Genomic DNA, 19921 nt, shown 5'->3' on the forward strand with positions numbered 1-19921 from the left:
TCTGAATTCTTTTCAAGATAATTGATGATTTTACAACACAGCATAGATATACCTTAACAAAACTGCACAAGTGTTCCTCCAGGTGTCAAAGGAATGTTGGAAACGTGTTTGTCATGACATAAAGTAGTTTACATGAGAAATTAGTGGCTTTCTGGCTAAATTAGTTCTACTGGGAAAATGAATAATTTATTTTCTTCATTCATTGATTTATTATGAAAAAGTCAATTAATCCATAAATGTTATTTTTTTTAAAAATAATAATAAAACACTTAAGTTACCTAATTATGCTTTAACTCAGATGTTATTCAACCATGAATGTCTCCCTCTCTCACAGGATGTATGCAGAAACGCATTGCCCTGATGCACTGTGGGCACACACACACACACACACACACACTCGCTCTTGCACATCCTGTGGCACTGTGGCAGGCAAGGAATACGCACCACACACACTCATGCTGTTTGCCGGCAGGACCAAGGCCAACTGCCTGCTAGTATTTTTATAATCTTCATCCTCCCTGACCTATTGCTCCCCTCCTGGCGCCAGTGGTCTCAGCCCTCCCCCTGCGATGCCTCAACCTTACACACACACACACACACACACACACACTTGCAAACACACATACTCCTGTACACTCAGCAGCCCCTCCGCGGATAATTGAGACCAGCTGTTGCAAGGTGCCTCTTCCCTCGACCCTGCACCCCTCCTTCACCCTGCTGCTGCTGCTGCACTTGCCTTTCTGGCAAAAAAGCTACCTCAAAGACCCTCCCTCCCTTTCCTTTTTCTCCCCAGACTCACATCCTCTCCTTCTCACATGCCTCTGACTGCTCTTCCCATCAGTTGAGTTGATTGACTGATAAGTGTGTTTTTGTTTTGTTTTGTTTTTTACTCTCTTTATCCCTCTGTCATTAATGACACTTCACAAAAGCTAAAATTAATCCCATTCTGGTTGCAAGAAGTCACTGGAAATTCAGCTTCCTGTTTGCCTTCATTGTCTATATCTGAGGTCCACAACACATGAGCCCACTTCAAATCCAAATCAACTGTAAACGGTCTTAGAAGAGCACAATGCGTTCAGATTTCTGTCTTTAAAGAGTTTAATTTGCGTTATTTTAGATTTCACAGCTGCGAAAATCAAAGTGGTCTGAGCCTCAGCTGTGAGGAAAATTAGCCCTCTTCAGACACTCTGTGATCTCCAGATTTGATCATCAAGGCCAAGTTGAGTTTAGTTTTGGACAAAAAATTAATCAAAATCTAGCTTGAATGAATTATGGCACTCATTTAGAGCATTTCAGACCAAAGTGCCAAACAATCCCCACTTTCAGATTCTCAATTGTAAGGATTTACAGTGGTTTTTTTTTTGTATTTTTTTTTATGATAATGTGACAGTTATGTGCTAATTAAACAAATCAATTAACCCTATAATGCTGTGGGTATCATATTTGATACATGCATTTCTGAAACATTTTGCATTACCATATGGTAAAAACGTTGCTCAAAATGATACAAACAAAAAACATATTTGCTAATTTAAAAAAAAAACAGCAACCGCACACTCACAACTCTGTACAATCATCAATTCATAAATCATCATCATCATTTTTTTTAATTGTTAAAGGGCCAATTAAAGTCTTCAAATAAAAAAAAATAGAAATTTCTGTCCATTATTTCTTGGGCCAGGCATTATAGGGTTAATCAAGAAAATATTTGATTGATAATGAAAATAATCAGCATTAACTCATGTGGCGTGCTCCTTGGTTGCCTCCCCCCCCTTGGTTCCCCCTCTGGATTTAGGTATATTTGGGAGGTGAGACATGACCCAACCAGTGGTGACTGCGAGCCACTGGTGGCTGGAATTTGTGGAGTTTGGGAGAGGAATGGGGGAGACGAGGGGGGGAGAAGGGCTGGGACAGGCATGTCAGACTCTCTTTTCCAGCTGGTCCTGAGGGGTCAAACTGTGTGTGGATGTGTGCATGTCATGGCCTCTCATTAGGGGGTGAGACGCTGCGGCTCCAGACCCCCATGGTAGGATTGCTGGGTGAGTCTGCAGTGATCCTGCCACTTTGATGCCCCTGACCCCCACCCCCCCCACCGGGAGGTTAATGAGCCACAGTGAGCTCTGCAGGCATGCTGTTATTGTGTGTGTGTGTGTGTGTGTGTGTGTGGAGATCTGAGGTGGGTGCATTAAGAGGAGGTGCAAGGAAACCTCCAGACCCCTGGTCTACTTTTTACTGTGGTTCCAAGCCGTGGGCATATCAGATGACCGGGCTGTGTATGTTTGGATGTGGAGAATAATGTTGGAATAACTCTGAAATAACTAAAACAGCACCTGCTCCTCGTGGTGGATTTATCCATTCCTGCACAGTGAATAAACAAAATAACACAAAGCACTCATGCAAATGTACTTTAAAGCTTTGAAGTAACTAAATCAGCATTGAAAACACTGTTCTGAAGGTGCATCATTTAAGGTTTTGCGCCATTTAACAGAATTCACCATCCCATGTTCGTCTGGCCCTGTTCCTTAAAACCAGAAGAGGTAACATTTTTTAGTATTCACTTAATATTACATTTGTTGAAATTATCTTTCCATTACGACATCAGTCAATAAATCAAATGCTCTGACAATAAACAGAAAGATACTATGGCATCTATTTAGTTGTGTATTTCTTAAAACAACCGGCCTTCTCATCACTACTCCTCTGCGCTCTCTGTCGTGGACTCCAGCAGTGGTCAGCCAGTGCACGGCATGTGTTTTGAGGGAGCAGCGTTAGAGGGAGGCATGGAGGGAAGGGATGGGATTTTTCGGTCCGAAACTTTCAAAATCCAGCTTACTTTTGCTGTTTTTTCCAATGTCACCAACCCCAGCTTTAATCACCATGATGCTGGAGGAGATTGTGACCTCCATCATCCTGATTTGAGGCAGGAAAGCGAATTTGAACTTTTTTTTTATAGTTTTGCCAAAATTTCTGTATACCATCATTAAAGCTGGGCAAGTAGTCTTTTCATTTGCTTTGAAAATGTATTTGAAGAGTGTCAAAATTCACTTCCAAGGAAATATTTACTTTTAAAATCTGTGAAATTAGATAGAGGACAGGAGCTCATTAAGTTCATTAAACATGAGGAGTCAGTCAAATTACTTTCCTCCACTCAATTTTTACATAAAGTATGAAAGGTTTTCTTCCCGTCTGTTTATTTCTTTTAACAAAACCATGACAGAAAATCCACAAACTTTTTTAAATCTTGTGGATTTTGGGAACAATTTTCCCCATGTGTGCACAAAAGCAAGCATGAGAATTTTAAACTCCTTTGGACGCACACACCTGCAGTGTGTACACAAAGGATTTGGCCCATTTCAGTTGTCTCATGTTGCTTTGAAATCTCAAACAATGTCAAACTTTTTCAGAGCTGCCAAATGTTGCTAACCGGCACGGGAGCTAAAAAAGTCCCACCTCTGTGGTGGTGTTTGCACATCTACATGCACGTGTTTTACACTGTGAGGCAGAGGGAAACTCTCTGTGGGCACGGAGTCGAGTTTGATTCACTGCCTTAACCGTCAGTAATTACTGACCATAATTGCTAGTCTTTTTTTCTCTCTCCATTTCTGTTTATCTCTAACATCTGCAAATTGACCCAGCATTACTTCGCATAGCTGAACAGGCAGTGAGACATGAATGTGTTGTTTTGGGCGGGGCAGTGCAAGCCCTGGCCCGCAAAAGGAAGGCATGGCAGTCCAAAACAGGTGCTCAGACTCTCTTTTTTTTCTCAATTCTTTTCATCATTCACTCGCTTTCCCTCTTTCTTCTCCCCACACCTGTCGAGGTGTGAGAACTCATGCTGGTTCAGCCGAGCAGCTTAGCCAAACCTAAATAGCATATACTTTATCTCCTCTGCCACCCCCTTCTGCTGCCCCCCAGTGACTCCCTGCTGCCTCTTGATGTAAGGTGTTATTTTGGGGTTGATAAGTTGTGGGTCTTTGAGCTCTGCAGCTTAGGCCAAAAAGGGGAAGGGACAGAAAGGTGGAAGCGGGAGAATGACGGCATGTTTAGAGCAAATGTGAAACCCCGTAATTGAGAAAAAAATGTTACAGTTGAGTAAAAACTAAATGATCCACAACCTGTTACAGTAAATGTGTGCCATCTGCTCAGAGCTGAAGGCCTTGGATGTTTTACTGTAATTTCACGGTAAAAATCAAAGTGGCAGCTTTGGAGCCCTCCAGTGATTTGATTCTGGTCTGAATGATGGCTCCACCAGGGGACAGGTGGTCCCTGCTCCCTGGTGGAGCACCTTGCTGTGCCTACAGTAAGCTGTCAGCCCCCTGTCTGTTGTCACCATGACAGAGATCAAGATTTACACAGCTGTTTAGGATCTGTGGATGTGTGGGAGCATCAGTGACTGAAGAAGGTATATGCAATGATCGGCCAATAGAGGAGCATCACCGTTTATTGGTGATTCTGGATTTTCCAGGTAACCTGAAGGATTAGATCTTCCTTTATGGGTTTAAAGAAAAATGAAAAATTTGAAATAAGATTTGTCACAGGAGGATGGAAAAGTTAAGTTTCCCATGCATCCTCGAGCATGATGCTATTTTTTGCCTCTTATTTGGCTCTGACACACCTGTCCATGAGCCTTTCTGGAGTACACAGGTTTAGCAGCGTTACCTTTCAGCTGAAAATATTGACAGTTTGACTGGGTGAAAGGTCAAGACAGGCGATGACATAGACTGGACAGAGCTCAACTTTGATGATGGCGAGGCACGACTGTAAATCCTCAACCAAACACACAGCAGGTGAAGGCTGACGTGATATAAATGTGACAGACGATTACTGTGTTTGTCGTACTAATCGCTGACTGTTTCATTTTCTGCTGTTTGATCTCTTCTTGAACTCTGTGATTTCCCGGTTACATGTGATATCGTCTTGTCATTCAATTACAAATTGCTACTTCACCAGCCAGCGTGCATTTCCTGCCACTGTGGCTCTTTGCTGTAAGCATTGTTTGTTGGCAGACAGAGCACATTCGCGACAGCCAAAACCAACTTCTCCAACCAATAACGGATATTTCAGTGTTGTTGTGTGTGAAGGAAATGCGTCCCCTCTGTGTTGTCTTTCCTCCATCGTCTCTCTGTTTAACACTCTGTTGTCAGGTAGGAACAACAGTGATTTGTAGACTCTGAAGATGGTGCGAGTGCTAAAATCAAAAAGTTGTCTCAAGTTATCTGAAAACTGACAGGCTGTTTGTAACATCCCGCAACACATGTATGTTAACAGCAACGTCTTCAAATGTGACATATTTTGGTGTGAAACTGACTTTCAGCCTAATTGCAGGATCATATTTTCATATATGAGAAAATTAACTGTACCATGGTACTTTTGATTGTGATCAGATCTAGCAGTGAATCTCCTTGGACTGGTATCATTCAAGTGAAACTGATCACATCTGGAAAGGCTTTATGGGAAGATTCTAGTTTCAAATACTGTGTTTGTGAGTGTGTGTCTTTGGGTGGTTATCATGTGGGAATCCTCTCAGTATCCTCCACAGGGGGTTGTTTTCTTTGGCCTTCGAAAAACAAGCTCTCAGGTAATGACTTCAGTGTGTCGCTGTGTTTTTATTTCATCTGTGTGACACCAACTTCAAGCATCCAGTAAGCGCGGCGTACTGCGGTGTTTTTAGAAGGTGGTGGCATGCCTATGAGGCTGGTGCACGCGTGTGTTTGTGCGTGTTTGGGCACATGTGCGTGCATGCATGCCACCCTCTGCTCCTCTCATCTGGTCAGGCCCTCTAGCTGGTAATCTGAGCATAGAGATTAGAAAGAAAAACAGCAGAGAAGAATGTCTTTGGTTGAGCCAGCGAGGAATTTACAATGGCCTTCAGGCTGCTTTGACCTCTCCCTCCCTTTCTCTCTCTGTCTCTCTCTCTCTCTCTCTCTCTCTCTCTCTCTCTCTCTCTCTCTTTCACACACACACATACACAAATCCCTAAAGGAAAATTCATTTGTTTGTAACCTGGGTCTTATTTCATAGTTCAATTATGATAACATTTTGTTCACCAACTTCAGTTAAGATCTGAGGATCCACTGACATCACTACAAAGGAGTCCAATGTGCCAAGCAACGGTCGGTCATGTGATCACACAGATTGTGAACAAACCCTCAGTCTCATTTTTTGGAACTAAATTTAAAGCGGCACACCTGCCATGTTGTAAGTTTAGTTTAGTGTTAGAGTAACCTTCAGTAGTGCATAGAGCTATCAAATTATTTGATGCCAATCTCAGAGACCATTGGCTGTCTGGGGACGACCAGCAGCCAGTGTTTCTTTCAGTTTGTCCAGGAGATATCTGCATCAACAGATATCCAGGCCGAGACATCTGCAAGCAGACGTATTTTTTTAAAAAGCTAAATCCTACTCAGACGGCAGCCGATCTGAGATTGCTTTTCAGCAATCACGGACTGTTTGCCCGCATGCCACCTGCATCACTCATCACCCAAAGGTGATTGGCCAACACTACCCGGACTAAAAACAGACTACAAAAGGAAACCAGGTCTTTGCAGTATGTTTAAACTTTTGTGTTTGCTTGTTTTTGTTCTTATTGAAATTTTACAGCAGTGATCGCAGCTGGAATAAAGGAAGAGGCATTACATATCAGAATTTTCACTTATACAACACAACACATACAATAAATACAATGATAATACTGCATAAACATGACAAAGCTCGATATAAGATAAACATGAAGACAGTGAATAATACATAAATATGTAAATCAATGAAAAAATAAGATTCTACAGAGATTTCCAGGACATTCTGAACATTTTTGCTTACGTATGAAGAATTTCCCAAACAGTATGATTCAATCAGTCATGACTTTTCAGCTGGAAGTGAAACAGTCATAAAGTAAGCGCATTAGTCTAAGCTATTATAGACGTGCCAGTCACATTGTTACAGATATATTTTGTGAAATCTGAACATTTCTGTATAAGAATGATGAAAACATTAAAATAATACATAAAAACTGTTGTTGTTGTTGTTGTTGGACATAGAAATATGTTTTCATACGTCTCCATCTGTTGCCAAAGGGATGTAATGATCCAACAGCTTGCAGCGATGTCAGTGCGTGGGCAGAGCTGACACCATGTTGTGGGACAGACAGCGAGTTTGAGGCAGAAAGCTCCATAGAGTTCTAGTTTCAGGGGGGACAGCTGTGTGGATACTCAAGACAAACTGGCTACCAGACCACCTGATCTGATCCCTCCTCGCCCCGTCACAGCCCAGCAACCTGCCTTCCTCCCAGACATCCTCAGCCAGTGCATGTGTGTGTGTGTGTGGCTGTGTGTGTGACAGAGAGAGGAGGGGTATACAGGTCTTTGGACAGACGAAGGGGACAGGTGTTAGGGACAGGAGGTGCCGTGTGGCCCGGAGGCGTGGTCAGGTGGTGACACACCTGTCCCTACTTGCACAAGAGGGTCTAGTTACACACACACACACACACACAAGCATGCACATCAGCCTGACCATGTGTTCTGACATGCAACGTTAAGCCAACTAGCCTCTCATGCAATGTGAATCTGCTCACCGTGACAAACCAGGGCCGATTCTTGTTATGCCAAATACAACAAGGCGAGCTTACTCTGCAGCAAAGTAGTGTGATCGTTATGTGAGAAGTGAGGGGGCACATGAACTGAGCAGCGGGCATGCAGTACAAGGCTCTATGTGGGGATTTGGTTACCTTGAAAAAGTGTGTGTGACAGAGAAAAAAGAAAGAATGTCTGGATGTGATTAATTATTGTTTTTCATGCACAGTGGCTTAAGTCTCTGTGGATCATGTGGCTTGTTGTGCTGTTGCAAAAGAGGGCGAATAGCTTCACAGCAAGCCAATTGATTAACTCGGAAAGGATCGAATAAGACAGCAAAGAAACGCCTACAAGTGTGTCCGTGTTTGTTCCTCGAAATGCTTTATTTTTGCATAAAATCAGTGGAGGTCCCCTTTAAGGTAGCTGACAGCTCATTAAATACTGTTTAGAGATTCAGCCTGCTGCAAATGTACATTAATCCAATCTGAATGTTTCGGAAACCCTTTCATTTGATTTTAAATTCTTCTGATTTCTGAGATCTAGAGTACGATATGGCTTGATCTCCCTCTGTGCTCCCTTTTTAAAAGAGTGTAAGTGGACACCAGTGTGTGTGGCACATGCGGTGTTTCTGTAAAACCTTGGAGATGGGGGGAGATAGGCGTCTGGCCCTGGGGTGTGGATTTCAGGCAGGTGCATTCGCCTGCTCTGCGGCTCCTCAGGGGACAGGATAGGACGGGACAAGGCAGGAGGAGGGGGAGGAGAGGGGAGGCAATCTCTGCAGTCACACACACACAAACTCTAGATCTCCAACTCAAAGGCTGATCTCCACCCGCCTTAGCCCCCCTACCCAGCACCCTCCCTACCGTATCCTTCATTGAGTGGAATGCGTCGGGACAATAGAACTGTCCTGGTCCTTCGGCTGGCGCTCCCCTGGGCCCACACAGGCCCTGACAGGAGGACAAAAGTGCACCTTGCACCTCTCAGCACCAGCAGCAGCACCCCGGGGGCAAATACCTGAATACCTGTGGTAAAAAAGAGAGAGAGGCAGAGAAAGAATGGCACAACATGAAGCAAGACAGAGCGAAGGTGGAGGGATGAATGAAAGAAAAAAGAAAAATAGCCAGAACAGGCGATTTTCTGCTCTCATCTGCCAAGTGTAACACAGACTCATCCAGAGATCCAAGAAAAACACGACAGCAGTCTTCCCGTTCTGATACCCTCTCCTCTCTTACTATAGTAATTCACCATGTTGCTCATTCTTTCATATATATTCTGACACCTGCTTTCTTTGCACCATCCCCCCAGCATGTATCTTCCAGCTTCTGTCAGTACACTCTTACTCTCTCATGTCCCGACTTGCTGGCCACTGCCTAGCTTACTCTGTGTGTGGTTTGTGCACATTCGGCCCAGACGCTCCTTTTTCTTGCAGCACACTTAAGCCTGATTGGCTCACAGTTGAAATACATCTCGGTACACGCCTCTGATATTTCTGTCTAACAACTGCATGGGCAGGAGTTCTGTGATTTCACTGATTCCTTATTAACCAACAGCTCTCAGTAAATCAAGGCCCAAAGGGTTTCCCTCCGAGTAATCCCTGTATTTCACCAACTGGTCCCCATGCACTGGATGAATGTGTGCTAATCAGTGAAATGAAGTGTGCTAAGTCACGCTCACATTACCGCTGGTGCAACCGCAATCACTTTGCTCTGCGCAACAAACGTGGGCGTAGCGAGACTGTGAGGTCATGCTACTGGAAAAGAGAACAACTTTTAATGACAGGTACAAAGGTACTTCATCACCGCTTATACTCTTAAGTAGATGGAGGCATTGATGGAAAGTGCTGATCTTTTACACTTAATCTGAGCTGAATATCTTTATTTTTGTACCTGCATGCTCATTAGCTTTCAGCCTCCCACTGTTGAAACAACAAGAGAAACCAACACCCAACGGCTCGGAACTTAGCTGCCAAAGTCCCTTTGTTAGAATATTGATAAACTTCATGGAGAATGTGAACCATCTCCTCCAGTGTACCACCACACAGCAAACAGCCCGCCAGAATAAATGTTGCCATTGTGTGTTGAAACTTTCCATTTCTTTAAGTTCAAACTTTAAGTTTCTTTGCGTTCTTTAGATTCAAACTTTATGTTTCAGTTCAAAATGTTATGTTGTGACAGCACTGTGGTTAAGGTCTGTGGTTAGGTTTAGGCACAAAAAACAAAAAGATCATGCTTTGGCTCCAAATACATAGCTTAGTTGCCAGAAAGACACCTGGAAAATATCCCAAAGTCTCATTAAATATGCCCAATTTTGTTGCCTCAAACAGTCGTCTCATGTACATGTAACAGTAATCTGAGCTACGGCACGTTGATACCTACTGTAGGTACACGTGAAATGTACAGATTTAACGTATCCGTGGTTTGCAGAGACGTACAATGCCAACATTTCATTCTGGCAACTGGGCTGCAGTGAAACACACTGTCTCCCTTTTCATTTGTATTACGTAACATTAATCAGTAGAGTGTAATTGTGCCAGATGGCAGAAGCCTGCAAGATCAGATTCCAAGATGTGTGATATTCAAGCCTGAGGTCACTGTGACATGGAGCGCCTCTATTTGTCAACCTTGTACGGTTAAATGGAAGGAGTATTCAGAGCTTTTAATTCAGTGGAACTAGCAATACTACTCGAGTACATGTAATGTCTTATGTGTTCAAACTTGCATTATTTCATGAACGATTTTATGAACCACTTTTTTTAGAACTATCGCTATCAGGTAAATGTAGTAAAAGTACAGTATTATCTTCAAAATGCAGTGGAGCTGAAGTTACATGTTACATTACACTCAAGTACAATGCAACCAACTCAAAACTGACCTTCAGTACAGTACTTGAGTGAGTATAGTTAATAACTTTCCAACACAGGTGTTTAATTTGCCATTAAGTTCACAGAATTTCTCCACACTGATATTGTCTCTTGTCCGAGAGTGATGACATATCCCGTATTTCACCTTCCTTCTTTCATGAGAACATTCTCAACTTAGAGATTAAGCCGTTTCTAGATACCTTCATAAACCCTCAGCGATGTTCTTTATGGGAAACTGGATTCACTGTTTTGCATTACTGTCAGTATCTTAACTTGGAGGTGATTTTAATTCACAGGATTAGCAGGAAATAGACACTGCCATCTCCGCATCTTATCTAGAAACTCTCTCTATTCAATTTTGCTCATTCATATCAACCCCTCATCGATTTTATCCATGTTGCCACAACAACTGAACATAGCTCAGCAGTTTATTTTAACTTTCCATCAACTATTTGGGTGCAATGGAAAGCTGCATGTATGCAGCTCTGGCTGGCACAAGCTTGGAAACCTCTGTTACACACAGCATATCTCATCTGTTTACTCTGCTGTCCCTTTATGGCTCATCCTCTACCCTCTGACCCTGTTGGACAGAGAGGGTCTGTGTTCAGGAGGAAGCACAGCACCAGCACATAACACACACAGAGACACACACACACACAACAACACACACACCATTGAAAGGGGACAGCAGGAGTGCGGAGGTGGGCAGGAAATGGCGTGTACCCCCTCCTGGAGGCCATATCCTGTCCTTGGGTAAAACTGGTTTATTTGTCCGGAGATCTGAGCTCTTTGTGTGCACACGAGCATCCACGTTGGTGTGCCTGTAGAGACTTAATGAAAATCCTGAAACCATCCAGAATTGTAAAAATCTCTCACAAGAAAAGCATCCACAGAGAGTGTATCTCTGCCCTCACAGCCCATGTCATTGATCAAGTCTGCATTGCAACATGTGGCATTCCTCCGCAAATTCTACTCCCTACTGATTTGATAAACGGCCCACGAACAGAAACACTCATTCTTCACCAGTCACCCACTAACCCACCCACCTCCCTCCTCCACCTCCTCCAGTGCCCAATCTCTTTCCCTCAGCCTCTTTTCCCACGTTGCTTTGTCGTTTCCTCCTGCCATTATCATCCCCTTACGGCCAGTTCGCCCTCTCCTGCAAACCTATTACTTTCCCCCATGCTACATGGCCGTTATCCCAGCTTGGAGAAATGCTGTCAGCCTGTAAAAATCTAAATCAGATTTTATTAAAGCAACATTAATCTCTTCACTTTAGCCTTTAACTAACTAAGTAGCTATTTCCGCACTTCTTTTAAGATGTTGTATTTCACTTGATTTTATTCATCCTAGGGGGCGTGACTCTGGGACGCCGGAGTTCACTGCCTAACCTCCTGGAGGTGTAGTGGGACTAAGTAGGCGAAACACTGTTGAAGGGAGGTTTCCACCTGATGACCCCCAGAGACGTGTTAGGAATCACTGCTCTTTGGCAGGTATAGAGGCAGATTAGAGCTCCAAGGTTCTTCACTGAGAATGAATCCTCTTTTTGAGCACAAGTATCTTGTGTTTAAATTAACTCACAACTAGCTTGGCTAGTGACTGTTGTGAATAGAGCAGCTGACAACATGGGAAAGACCATGTGACTGCTTGGAAAGACAGCTGACAGGAGGGAAAAGACCCCACAGGTGCTGGTATGGGCTAGCAACCCATGGCAGCAGTGGCAAGCCTTAACCTTGCTACAACCAGACTTAGCTACAACCAATATAAGGAAAATACCCCAAGAGTCAGCGAGAGCAGGGGTGGAAGATGACTCACAGGTGGATTGCATGGTAACGAACAGGATAACGGATATGACTATGCCTTGGATACATGACTCAGTGAGGGATGGGGGCACGGACCCATCTCTTAGGGCCAGAGGTAGCAGTACTCAGGTGACAGGGAAGGCAACTAAGGAGAGCAAAAGTTGTGCAGCAGAGGATAAGAAGCTTCAAGTTTGCCCATGTGGCTGGCAGAAAATAACATCAATCCGAGGCCTTAGAACTCATCAGGGAAGGAGGAAGTGTTTAGCGGTGGAAGGGCAGAGTGGCCGCATCGACCAGTATTTCTTGAGAAGTCAGTCGAATCATTCGGATGAAGTCCAGCGACAGGTAGAAAACCACAGTTCGCAGGATATCAGTAACACTATCCCTGGAGAGGAGGAGGTACGGAGAGGGGATGCAGTTGGTGTTGAGGGCAACAGGCCAGCCAAGGAGAGAAGCATGGAGCAGAAAGCTAGAGTTAGGTGGCCGAGGGCTAATGATAGCAAAGAGTGGGAGGCAGTTGATAGAGATTTATCAGTCATATTAAGCAGGCTTAGAGGAGATGTAGTGGAGAAATTGGATAAAATTGGAGATGTGATCTACTCCTATGGTCGAGAGAGATTTGGGGTGCTTGTCAAAAGGAAAGGCGAGAGGGTGCAGGTCGGCAAGTCTAGGCGGCAAAGAGAAATAGAGAAGTTAGTAAAGGAAAGGAGGCAGTTAAGAAAGCAGTGGAGGAAGGCGACAGAAGAAGAAAGGGAGGGAATTAAGGTGTTGCAGGAGGAACTGAGAAGCAGGTTAGCAGTACTCAGAAGGGCAGAACACCTTAGGGAGAAGAGAAAGAAGAAGGAACGTGCAAGGTCAGCATTTTTTAGGAACCCCTTTAATTTTGTGAAAGGCTTGTTTAATCAAGAAAAAGGAGGGCAACTTAAGGCAACGAAATCAGAGATTGAACAGTATTTGAAGTCGACGTATTCAGATTCAAAGGAGAATAGGAACATAGGTCTTCCACCTGACATGCCACCATTAGGGGAAGTGGAGCAGGAGATGGATGTGAGCCCACCTAGGTGGAGAGAAGTGGTGGAGGTGGTTAGGCGTGCAAAGGCTTCTTCGGCCCCAGGGCCTAATGGAGTCCCCTACCGTGTCTATAAGAGTGCACCTGGCATCTTAAGGACACTATGGAGATACCTGAGAATAGTTTGGGAGAAACAAAGTATTCCAAGAGCATGGCGCAGGGCAGGAGGTGTCTTCATCCCTAAGGAGAAGGAGTCATCGGACCTTAGCCAGTTTCGGATGATTTCTCTCCTAAATGTTGAGGGAAAGATTTTCTTTAGTATCGTAGCACAGAGGCTGGCTAAATACTTAGAAAGGAATGGTATGATAGATACGACAGTGCAAAAAGCAGGGATACCAGGATTTGCGGGATGCTTAGAGCATACTGGCATGATTTGGCATCAGATTCAGACAGCTAAGAGGGAGAAAAGAGACTTGAATGTTGTATTTTTAGATCTGGCTAATGCGTTTGGGTCAGTGCCACATAACCTTATTTGGAGTTCCTTTGACTACTTTAAAGTGCCGGAGATAGTTGTTAACTTGGTGAAAGCATATTTCCAAGACATCAGACTGTGTGCAAGTATCGCAGAGCTCACAACAGGCTGGCAAAGATTGGAGGTTGGTATTATGGCAGGATGTACAGTGTCCCCGCTAGCTTTCACAATGGCTATGGAGGTAATTATTAGGGCTTCCAAGTGGGTCGTAGGTGGAGAGAGACGGCAGAATGGAATGCGTCTTCCACCAATTAGGGCTTATATGGATGATATGACACTGCTAACTTCAACAGTGCCATGTACAAGGAGGTTGTTAGATAAAGTCAATCAGAATCTCAAGTGGGCTAGTATGAAGATTAAGCCTAGTAAGTCAAGGAGTATTTCAATATACAGAGGGAAAGTAAGTGATAGAAAGTTTGCTATAGATGGTGAGGAAATCCCAACAATTAGGGAGAAATCAGTTAAGAGTCTAGGACGGTGGTACAATGTGGACCTGAATGATGTTGAACAGGTTGTGCAATTTAGAAAGGATGTTGCAGAAGGGCTGGAGAGAATAGATAAATCAGGGCTCCCAGGAAAACTGAGGTTGTGGTGCTTGCAGTTTGGCTTGTATCCTAGGTTAATGTGGCCAATGTCAGTATATGAAGTCCCATTATCTGTAGCAGAGAGAATGGAAAGGCTAGTTAGCTCTTATATTAGAAAATGGTTGGGTGCTCCCAGGTGCTTAAGCAATGTAGCTTTGTATGGGAAAGGAATGCTTCAGCTGCCAGTATCCAGTCTAACAGAGGAGTTTAAATGCACTAAGGTTAGGACAGAACTTTTATTATCTGGGAGTAAGGACATGTTAGTTAGCAATGTGGTTCCGAATCCTTCTGGGGGGAGGAAATGGAACCCAAGGGCAGCAGTGCAGGAGGCAGAGGCAGCTCTTAGGCATGCAGAAATAGTAGGAAATGTTCAATTTGGCCGGGGAGGCTTGGGGCTTGGCCCAGGCAAACCAGTGTGGAATAAAGCAGGTCTAAAGGAGAAAAGAAAGCTTGTAGTGGAACAGGTGCGTAGGCAGGAGGAGTTGTTAAGAGGGGCAAAAGCAGTTGGTCAAGCCAAACAGGGACAATGGTTGAATTGGGAAGGTGTTGAGAAGAGGAAACTTAGTTGGAGGGACCTGTGGAATATGGAGGAAGGCCGTATTAAATTTCTGATAGGGGCGACATACGATGTGTTGCCAACCCCGCAGAACCTAAGTCTCTGGGTACAGGGCGATCAATCGTGCCCACTCTGCTCAGGTACAGCAAGTTTAAAGCACATTTTGTCAGGTTGTAGAATTAGCTTATCACAAGGCCGGTATACATGGCGGCATAATCAGGCGCTGAGAAGCTTAGCCGCAGGCATTGAGGTGAGAAGGAAGCAGGTGAATTCTGGAAGTTCTAGAAAGGAGAGGTTAGATGTGCAGTTTGTTCGAGAGGGGGAGAAAAATAGAGCTGCTAAGTCAGGGAGAAAGCAGGTAGGTGGCTGCCTGGTAGGGGCTGATGATTGGCAAATGCAGGTCGACTTGGGAGGAAAGCTAGTTGTGCCCCAGGAAATAGTTTATAGTAATCTGAGGCCAGACATTGTCTTATGGTCCATGAGTAAAAAGACTGTGTATTTTATTGAGTTAACAGTCCCTTGGGAAAATTCAGTGGAGGCAGCTTATGAAAGGAAGAAGACTAAGTATGCAGATTTAAAGACAGAATCTGAGCAGAGGGGATGGAAGACCAGGGTCTGTCCGGTTGAAGTGGGGTGTAGAGGTTTTGTTGCAGGGTCAGCTGTTTCACTGTTGAGGGAGCTGGGAGTGCATGGGCAAAATTTAAGAAAGACAGTGAGGGAGATGTCAGATGAGGCTGCTAGGTCTAGTCAGTGGATATGGATCAGGAGAAATAATAGTAGTTGGGGGGTGAAATAGGGACAGTGAGGGGGGGCAGGCAGAGGACATGCATGCCTAACCCGGCAAGAGAAGAGGTTAAAGAAAAAGACACCTCTCCTCTGCTCTGCTTTCCCCGCCCCATCTTCTCGCTCTGCCAATAGGAAGAGAACCAGGAAGTTTAGATAAGGTGGGGGTGTGGCCAGCTAGAGTCTCTCTTTGGGACCATGCGGCCTGTTCAGGTGAGTTTGCGTGGTAAGACACAGAGTTGGCTTGTTTTTTGATCTTTTTGGTTGTTTTCCTGTTTTGTTTGCTTCTTGAAGGAAATGTTAGGGTTTGTTTTCCTGCTCTGTTTGCTTTTTGAAGGAAATGGTAGGGTTTGCTGCTTCTTGAAGGAAATGTTAGAAGAGGCTGTTAAATCTAGTCTGTGGTTTAGGCCTCCACCTTCAGCACCTTCTAAATTTTCCACCCCCTACCCGAACAAGGGTCTGTATCCAATCCCTACTTTCATCTTTTGACTCTACCTCTTTATTTTCTATCCCCTACCCGAACCAGGGTTTGTATTCCCACCCCGCTTTTTCTTGGTGCAGTTGGTGAGAGGCAGGGGTAGATGATGGTAGTGTGGCAATCGGCAGTTACATGTAGCATTGTAGCAGCTAACAATAGCTAAAGCGGTGAGAGTACGATAGTATCTTAGCAGTTAGTATTGGTAGCTAGCAATTAACATTAACAGCATAGGTGAATCTAGCTTTATTGTCTTCTTCTGTTCCTCTTAGCAGGTAGCGGTTAGCACGTAACATTAGCTAAATGGTAGCATCGGAACTGTATTGTCTTCTTCTGTTCTTCCTAGCGGTTAGCATTAGCATTAGCAATAGTTAAATGGTAGCATCGGTACTGGCCACTACCTGGAGCATCTCTGGGTCAGTTGAACGTGGCGGTGCTGTTTGGATTGTGTAGGAGCAGTGTGAACTGGCACTAGGGGGGGTGACTCTGGGACGCCGGAGTTCACTGCCTAACCTCCTGGAGGTGTAGTGGGACTAAGTAGGCGAAACACTGTTGAAGGGAGGTTTCCACCTGATGACCCCCAGAGACGTGTTAGGAATCACTGCTCTTTGGCAGGTATAGAGGCAGATTAGAGCTCCAAGGTTCTTCACTGAGAATGAATCCTCTTTTTGAGCACAAGTATCTTGTGTTTAAATTAACTCTGTTATCTATTTTTACCTATATTTTAATATTTCATGCTGTGATTTGATGCTTTATCCTTATCTTTCATCCTTATTCTACTCAATTTTTACCTACGGCAAATTAATCCTGTGGTTTTTTGCATCGTCTTTATATGTATTTTCACACTTATTATCATTATCAAGTGGATTTTATTCTCCATCTTATTTTTCATTGATTTTTTTAAACTGTTTTCATGTCCATTTTGTCTGCGCTTACTTGGTGCATGTGATTTATTACTTGTAAAGCACTTTGAGCTGCAGTTCTTGTATGAAAGGTGCTATACAAATAAAGTTTATTATTATATAACATTATGCAAAAACTTACATTTTTTGCAGCTTGGTTCCCCTGCAGTTTTGGAATACAATGGACTTTTAAATACAAATCATGCTCTTAACTTCCTTCATCAGCATCCTCTTCTGTCTCTTCACCTCTGACATGATGACCTACTAACAATACTGAGCCAGCTTCGGCACAATGTGGTGTTTGATGTAGTGCTGTACCACTCACCCAGGCTACATAGTGCAGGAACAGGCCTTTGGGGCGTTGAGTGGGACTGAAAGAGGTGCCATTCTCCCTGTTACAAGTCAGTGTATCATTAGAATTATTTTAAAGCTGTTATTTTAAAGTAAAATAGTTGCATGATGTTGCTTTTACAAGATAAAGGTAGATGAGAGAGTGCAGCTCCAGCAGAGGAGGTTGGCTCTGAAGCTTTGGGCAGTGACATTGTGTAAGAGCACCGCAGCTTGTAAGAGGGTTTGAAACTTTAACCCAGTGACTTAACCTTCTTGGCTCAAATCTGATCCTCGAGTGATTCAGCTCTGAAACCCCTGCCAGCTCTGATTTCAGCAACATACTGTACTCCTGCCTCTTCCTCGAACCCATGACAGAGACACTTCACAGAGGCCCACAAACACGCTCACACATCCGTGTACACACAAACAGCTGTAGCCGCACCCAGATGCTTTATATCAGCGCTTTTTGGAAGAGCTGTGTTTATACAAGACTGACAGGCCGCTTCCTGTGTCCCAAACATTACTACAAACACATACACTGAGAGCAGAGCGGGAGAGGGAGGAAACTGCAATTTCAGCTGTCAAAAATGTTAGTTCTACGTGTTGGAGATGGTTTGTTTCTTCGCTGATGTGCACAGTGGAGTTTATACAGCCCTGTAATCTGCTCTGTTACACACATGCGAAGCCCCACTTATGACTCCACACAGGATAATTGTTTAGAGAGAAGCATATATGCTCTGTTTCCAAGATGACGGCACTCCGGCTGTAAACCGTCAAACATCAGCTTTTGTGTACACAAAACCTTGTGTTGAATTCGTGAAGCAACGTCCAAGCTTCCAATTCACTGGGGTATCTGCAAAAAGGAGCAATTTCATTTTTAATTGTTTTCATTTATAAGAGTGAGGCAATAATGCTTAGACAGTCTTTCCACGGGAATAACACATGTGAGGAATTAAAATGAATGCCAGTCCCCCTTCACTTCGTAATTAGGTCAGCATAACATTATTTCCTGTTAGGGGGAAAATCAAATTATTACTCTGACTCAAGAGCAGACTGCAAGGCAAGCAGACAGAGCAGCCCTCTTTTTCTGTTAGATGATGGTATTGTATGTCTGTCACTAATGGCACAGGAATGTCACATTAGTCAGGGACCGCATGCGTGACACTGCGAACATTAAAACACTTTGAGGGGACCGATATGATGTTACACACAAACACACACACTGAAAAAGAAAGGTGACAGGCCCAGTGATCTCATTGCCTCAAAGCTACAGAGTGACAGACCGCCTCCTACACACTGCAAACCAGAAAAATGTCCCCCCAGCAAGATGTCAGAGTTAGATTTCAAAACGGCCGAAACACATCAGAAATGACAGTCACGCTAGTGGCGTGTTTCTTATTGAATTTGTGGAGGTAGTTTAGATCTCCCAGGGAGAAAATGGAATATTGTCTAACTCTGGAAGCATCATTTGACGTGCAGTGTGTCTTATCCATCTTTTAACTCATCCAACTTTTCACTCCATCCTGCGTCTCTTTTCTTTGCCCACTAAATCTGACACTGTCTGCAGTTCAAGCGGAGTTCAGCTCCAGGTGGCCTGCCTCTCTGACTCACTGCCTGTGTAGGTGTGCAGCGGCTAAATGATTCTCACCTCTCGCTTCAAAACAGCCCCAGAGAGGTACAGGCAGACAAATGAAAAACCCCCCTTTGATCAAAGTAACGCTCTTCATTCAATATGCTTGCATCTGTGTGCCCGTGCACACATGCACTCTTTTGGGTGCTGTTTACATTGGGCAAGCTAAGTCATGCAATCTGATCCCAGGCTTTTTGAGAGCCTCCTCAACACCCCCCTCCACACACACACACACACACATCCACCTCTCAACACTGAGAGCTATTGGAGGAAGCGCGTTGTTACCTCACTAAGACATGCTGGCGTCAGTGTGTGTGGGTCAGGAGGGCAGTGGGGATTGTAGACACATTGCTGCCATATGTGCACCCTGGATGTTCACTCTCAGCTGGGCTCTTAAGCACAGACTTCCTCCAAAAGTTCCTACAAGGTAACTGGAGCAGATGTGTCGGCCCTGAGGTTCTGCCGGCGTTGTCCGGAGCCTGACTCTCTGGGGTGTATTTGTTGGTCTTGTGCCTAAGTTTTCTGCTTCCATCCGCGGCCTCTCCTGCAGCAGGAAGTGGGTCAGTGGGATTCCCACACTCAGCTAATTTCACGCTGACTTTCTTTTGCAGAACATGCCCGCCCCAGCATTTCAGAGTATCCCTTTTCTTGGTCAGCGTCTCCTTTATGAAAGTATTTTTCGCTCACCTCCCCTTCTCCCACCTGCAGTGACTGTGCACCCCCCTCGCCTCTTTAGCATGTGCTCTCATGTGTGTGAGTGTGTGCTGACAGCCCAGCAGGTGTGTACAGGTGTTCCCCTTATCACTCAACATCATGCAAACCTGCCCCTGCTCCTCCTCACACACAGAGCTCTATCTTCCCATTCAGAAACTGTCATGTCTGTCCTGGTG

This window comes from Chelmon rostratus, chromosome 10 (assembly GCF_017976325.1).
Source record: "Chelmon rostratus isolate fCheRos1 chromosome 10, fCheRos1.pri, whole genome shotgun sequence".
NCBI lineage: Eukaryota > Metazoa > Chordata > Actinopteri > Chaetodontiformes > Chaetodontidae > Chelmon > Chelmon rostratus.